Here is a 7,010-nt window from a genome sequence, read left to right on the forward strand (position 1 = left end):
CTCACTCAACACACATTCTTTCTAACCTTCATACACATAACAGACCAAACACAGTGAAACAGGGCACTCTGACATCTTCACTAACAAAATACACATCACACTTGAATAAATCTTTTCACACACACACACACACACACACACACACACACACACACACGTTGAACAATCATTTTACACTATCAAACACAGGACTGAATGCCAGTGTACATCTCCTGGAGATGGTAATCTCCGTGTGGCATGGGAGAGATGAAGTCTGTGATTCTCTTCCTCTCTCGCTCTCGATGGGAGTCTAGTTTATGTTGGCTCAGCTTGATGCCATGCTTTGCGGTATTTAATTGGAAAAGTTGGAAATCAACACAGGTCTAATTTTCCCAGGCTTGGCATCTTTCAACTCTCGTTAATCAGAGAAGGCCCGCAGCCATGGCATCCGGGCTGGTTGTGCGTGTCAACTCCAACTTCATGGATGAATTTGAATTTTTCTGGACTTTGTGAAAAAACTTCCTTTAATACTGCTCTGATTGATTGCAGTTTTTGATATTCAATCTCTTTTGGGCTCAGAGAGATGGCCTTTAATGTAGGATCCCACAGCTTTTGTGCGTTCTGTTTAATAAGACAGATTTTTACTGTCTTTCCTTAAAGTCCAGTTGTCCACTTCACTGAGCGGTTTCCTCAGCTCAAATCACAGACAGTGAGTGTGTCATTGATGGAGTAGAAGCAGCTGTGTGCAGACAGAAATCCCCACATCGTCAGGAACCCCACTCCCCCGGTGACGAGTGGGTAGGTCTGCTCTTCTCCTCTGCCCTGACTGCACTGCAGAGGAAGAGAGAGGAAAATATGTTGGCTATCCCTGATGTGATGTCACCCGCCCGCCCTCACACTGGGTTACTATTACATTAAGAATGGGATTCCTCTCCTCTCACCCTCTCTCTCTCTCTCTCTCTCTCTCTCTCTCTCTCCCTCTCTCACCCTCTCTCTCCTCTCATCTTCTGTCTCTCTCTCCTGCTCTCCAAGGCTTAGGCTCTCTTTCTCTCAGCCAGCCAGTCTGGATTGGAACCGGTCCTAGAAGAATCTGCTGCCATTTGAGTCTGTGTGTGTGTTTGTATGTGTGTGTTTATGCGTGTGTCTGTGTGTGTGTGTGTACACATGTAACTCACACCACTTTCCCTCCGCTCTGGAATGAAATGTAACGGCAAGTAATTGTAATAGACCCTGATTGGAAACATCTTATCGCTTACTACACGAGGGCATCTTGGGGAACCATAGATGCCGACCGCCTGGGCCATGTGTGCTGCATCCTGGGTAATCCACACACCACGCATGGAATATATGACTCATAATATGTCTGAGATATTGAGCCATGTTTATGGTGGGATTTCTATTGGCTCGCGTACCAGCAGAGTAGTAGAGACATGATACAGAGACACATGATATGTTTTGTATCCAGGAAATGGGAATACAAACGATTGCACTGGCCATGTGCAGCGTAACAACAAGGGAACCAAACCCCCCCATGTAGGTATGCTGCTGTCTTATCAAGTAAAGTTTTATTTTTTTTTATTTTTCTTCTGTTGTTTTTCTTCCCACTTTACAATTTACTCGATTCACAAAGTGTTCTATTCAAACTGAAGTTTGTGTTCTTGAGAAAGAGTGCAATTACAGTGTACGAAAAACAACTTGTAAAGATTTATACAGGAGACACAGGCGATAAAAGCTGGGTTTACTTTAGCAAACAGAAGGAGATGAAAGAAAATGTTTGTGCACTTACTGCATATCAAGAAAAGGATATAAAAAGTTCTATTGATTGCCTCAGCAACAGCTGTACTTGCCCCTCGCCCCCTGTCTCTCACACACACACACACACACACACACACACACACACACACACACACTCGCCCCCTGTCTCTGTTCTGTGCTCGCGGTGGTGCTGGCCTTTGGGTTATTGGCAGGGAGAGGCAGAGTCTCCCCGCAGACTCAGGGCTGCCAGGCAAGGCTGAGAGGCTGAGTGGGTCCATCTGCTCTCCTATTTCCCTGCCCACTTCACTCCCTTACTCTCTCTCACACACACACACACACACACACACACACACACACACACACACACACACACACACACACACACACACACACCCACGCACTCTCACACACACACACACATGCGCACACACACACTCACACACACACACACACTCACACACCCACGCACTCTCACACACACACACACACGCTCACACACACACACTCACACACCCAAGCACTCTCACACACTCACACACACACACACACACACACACACTCACACACACACACACACACACACACACACACACACACACACACACACACACACACACACACACACACACACACACACACACACACACACACACACACACACACATACACACCCACACACACACACACACACCCTCAGTGCGAGAGGACTAGCCTTCATAAACGGCGCTACCTCACGACACCTCAACACCAGAGGAACAACTCCCACAAAATAAACAAATAAATTAAAATACACAGTGCCTTAGCATTGGAAGAGGAAAGGCAATCTTGACTGAGCACCCTCAACACAAGACAATCTGTCCTTACGCACAATACTATGCATACCTCTTTCTACAACAACAACAACAACAACAACAACAAAACAACAAAAAGCAAAACTACCACAATGCAAAAGACATTACCTTGCCTCGACCAAACACACAGAAAACAACCTTTTGCATTACCTACTTTAACTACCTTAATAGTTTAAACACTACAATAGGGGGAGCACTCTCGAAACAACACTGTATCAATCCAACAGGGACTACTTCCACAAACTATGAGGAGCTAAAGGGAAGCTGAATGTAAAAACAGACCCGAGGCTTCTATCTGAACAGTTAACATGTGTGTTAAGGTAAATCAGACAAGCTCAAAATAACCTCTAGGCAAGAGTAACTACATTTATGCAAACTGTACAGTAAATGACGATATTACAACAAATCAATTATTCCTAGGCTTCGCAGATCTCAATGTCAACAGAAACGCAACATAAGAGTAAAACACACTCTTTCTTAAAATATCACTATCACAGACCCGACCTCATAGCAAACACACTTTAATACTGCACACATACCAAACCCAACCTCAGTGCAACTGGTATGGAATACAGATCACACTTAAACTTAAATGTCAGTCCTCTCTCAATATATCAAGAAGTACACATCTTCTCATATTTCAGTCATGACTCCCTGCCCTTCCCTGCTCTTTCCAGAAACATTTATTCCGACTCGTTGCCAACATATACTATGGCTTGAGCATTGGTTCTTATGCATCACTGTTCTGTTCTGAGGCCTTTTCACTTTTCTTCGGGAGACCTTGGTGGTCTGAACCCTCTCTCTTGGAGAGCACATTCAGTTGATTTTGGATGCGGAAACTCCCTGACTGACTGACATTGTCGGCACACAACGCTGAGTGATTCGACCAGGATTAGAGGCGAAGATCAAGGTGCTGGTTTTGCTTGGGGTTTTACGGTCAGACTGAAGAATTCATTTGGGGTTTTGGGGACATCGTGCGTCGGGGTTAATGGAGCTGAGATGGGGCCATATGCCGGGAAGGGCCTTGTGGTTAATGCGCCCGAACGGGATTTGCAAAATATGACTTTGCAAGGGAACGAACCGAGTTTATTGGCTAACACAGTGGCTTTTCAAAAGATATCCCAAGTCTACAACACCCATTCAGCTTTTTATATAAAGACCTTCATTATTCTCAGTTTAGCAGGTGGTGTCAATGACATTTGAACATTTTCTGGATCCCTTCGCATTATTGCATTGAGTCTAAGATGAGGCTCCAGGAATAGACAGCAAGTAGGTCTGTATCAGTGACCACACTGGCCATCACAGCATATCCGTATAGGAATGTATATCAAAGCATCATTATGTCTGAATAGTTTTAAATCTGTCCAGGAGCAGATTGTTGTTATCACATTATATGCTGGACACCAGAAAGAGGGGTGGAGAGAGTTCTTGTGTCCTATTGATCCCAGAGACATTTCTTCGGCGCACAGGCTGAAAGGTTGAGTGCAGGGCTTGGCAGGGCTATCAGGTTCACCGGGCGAGAGGGAAGAGTATCACGCCAGAGCCTGGCAACGTGTTTCTGTAAAAGACCGCAGAGCCGGTGTCCGATGCTATCACTTAAAGGTGCTTAGACTCTCTTCCCCTCCTCTCACTCTCTCCCTCTCTCTTTCTCTCTCTCTATCTCAATCTCCCTGTCTTTCAATCACAATCTTTCTCACCCTCCCTTTACCCTTCTCTTGAACTGTCCGGAGCCTAAACGATAGCCCACATGGCACAACCTCATAGTAGTTTTGACACAAAGTGCTGGGAAGAAGCATCTTGGATCAGATAAGGAGCGGGGGTTTTAAGCTGTCTAGATTGTCTGCGTCCTCCGGAAGGTGCACTTGCGTCGTTGGATGTCGGAAAACTGCGTCATCAAGACATGCCTTCCCTCCGAGGACCTCTGTTTTCACTGGATCCGGTGAGTGGGCCAGCTTGCTTTAGCCGGGGATGCTTGCTAAATGCGGTACACCTGAGTAAACCTCTTGAACACATTTCTGCCTGAATAGCTGACGTCAATGGCAACCATCGCCCTCCATACTGGTTTGATCTTAGCAACCAGTGTTGTGCATTTGAGTCTTGAGCTGCTTGTGTCAACCGCTTTTTTGTCACAGTGACCTTTTTTGGCTTTGGATAGTGTAACCTAAATGTGTCCCTGCCAGTGAAAAAAGTCCTTAATCTGTTTGAATATAGCGACACACACACACACACAGTCTATTGTTAAGGCACCAGAGACTCATGGAGAGCCTGTGCTTTGGTGGCTGGGTGTGAATGGTTTACGCGGTCAGTATCAGGCTGGGTAATCTCATACTGCCGCACAAAGTGGGAAACGGTGAAAAATAGCGGAGACGCCATCGGACCGTCTCATGACAGCCACTAACGGCACTCGGGTTGAGTCGGAACAGAGCTAGCTGAGGTTCCTCTGCCTCACGCTTCAGAGGTGTCGATGATGTCACTCAAGGAGTCTTGGCAAAATCACTGTTGATGGTAAGAAGTCCTTTTTATTTATGTAGGGAAATTGCAAGTGCAGTTTAAGTGATGATATTTGACGTAAAATACTTTATCAAGAGCGTCTAAAAATTTACACATTTTCTTCGAACATTGTTATACACTGGTTTCATTGCTGAGGAACATATACATGTTGAATATGTTTGATATTACACTGCTTACATTTTTTGGGAGCTCTATTTGACAGGCACCCAATAACTGGGCATTAGATCAAACCCTCGGAGTTTGAAACATGTCCCTCAGTTTAGTCCAAATTCCTGATCTGTAGTGCATTTAAATGTGGCCAGATGTGGAAGTGTGTGAAAGGCGGACTGAAATATGAGGTATTTTTGTGTTTGCGCTGAGAATCGGAGGAGTCAGCTGAGAAAGACGTGGCTCTGCTGTCACAGTAGGGGCAGTTCAGTGGGATCTTTGATCTCCTCAGGCCCATACCAAGTGCCAAATGCCCCCCTACCTAACCCCCAAGGCACACAGAGACCCCTCTGAGACAAAACAAAACAAAACAAAACAAAACTTCAACACCATGACACTAATAACCCTCCACTGTCGTCCACTGGCTTATGTTTAGTTTCCACTCATACACTTATGAGGGAGATTTTGCTGAACTATGTGTGATTGAGTAATAATATTGGATTCTGAAGCGACTTGTGAGCTTAACATGAGGGGATTGAAGCTTATCGAGAGAAATCTGCCGATGACCACAACCGTGACATTAATACACTTGCTTTCAGAGAAGTGGAATTAATGAGACCTCACTGATATTGACTATTTTAGAGAAACACTTTCTCTCTTTCTTGTCCTCTCTTTCTCTCTCTCTCTCTCTCTCTTTCTGTAATAACATCAGCTGATTGATAAAATTGAATTACCCACATTTTTTTTCCAACCATGCCCACCACGCACAAAGCTCCATTCTATTGTGATGTGGAAAGACTCCAAGAAATCTCCCCAAGCAAAATGCTAATTGGTTGTAAGACTCTTTGCGTGCCGGAATTTGGGAGAAAGTTATATAAGACTCCAAAACACAGCTGAATAAACAGCAAAGCGCAACAACAATAGCCCAGCAGGAGCTGAGGCGTCATGTTTACCCAGGTAAATGCCCCATGCTGGGCCAGCTGGCACTGGGCTGGGCGGCAGGTGAGAGTGGGTGGAGATGGGTGGAGGTGGGGTTGGATGTTTTAAAAGCAACATGATGTTCAACAGCTTTGTTCGGGCAGATTTCATCCGGCAATTTGGGGCTGGGTTTATTGGATTATGACTTAAATAGCATTACGTCTATAAATGTCTTATTTGATGTCTTTTTTTGTTGTTGTTGTTTCAGTTCTCTGTGCTTGATGCAAAGTGGGATTTCCCCAGGATTTACTGGATCATATGTATTTCAAACGTTTTTTATTCTCTTTTATTGCTTGCAAGGCATTTCACTGGCTGGCGTGCGCTAATTAAGCTGAATGTAAAATGTCAAACTAGAGAACACACACTTGGTTGTGGTAAAGCAGTTACACGCTGTCTCACCTAAGGGAGCCAGGGAACGTCATGGTGAACATCTGGAGCTCTTCATATGTGCAGCCCAACACACCCTTGCAGAGAGGCCATGTTTCACCTACTGTCCAATACTGTTAACCGAGGGTCAATAAGGATACTGACCTTCTCTTTGATTGAGGGTAAGAGCAGTGGATGGCATTTTCCACGCTGTAAATAATACTTTAAACACTGACTTCTCTGCGCAGGTGGTTGACTTTGGTCTGCTCTGTGTTATCCCCATTCTGCACGCACAGAGACCTTATTCTTCTCTTCTCTCTCTCTCTTTCTCTCACACACACACGCACGCACACACAGACACACACACACACACACACACACACACGCACGCACACACAGACACACACACACACACACACACAC

Source organism: Clupea harengus, chromosome 3 (genome assembly GCF_900700415.2).
Source record: "Clupea harengus chromosome 3, Ch_v2.0.2, whole genome shotgun sequence".
NCBI classification, from domain to species: Eukaryota; Metazoa; Chordata; class Actinopteri; order Clupeiformes; family Clupeidae; genus Clupea; species Clupea harengus.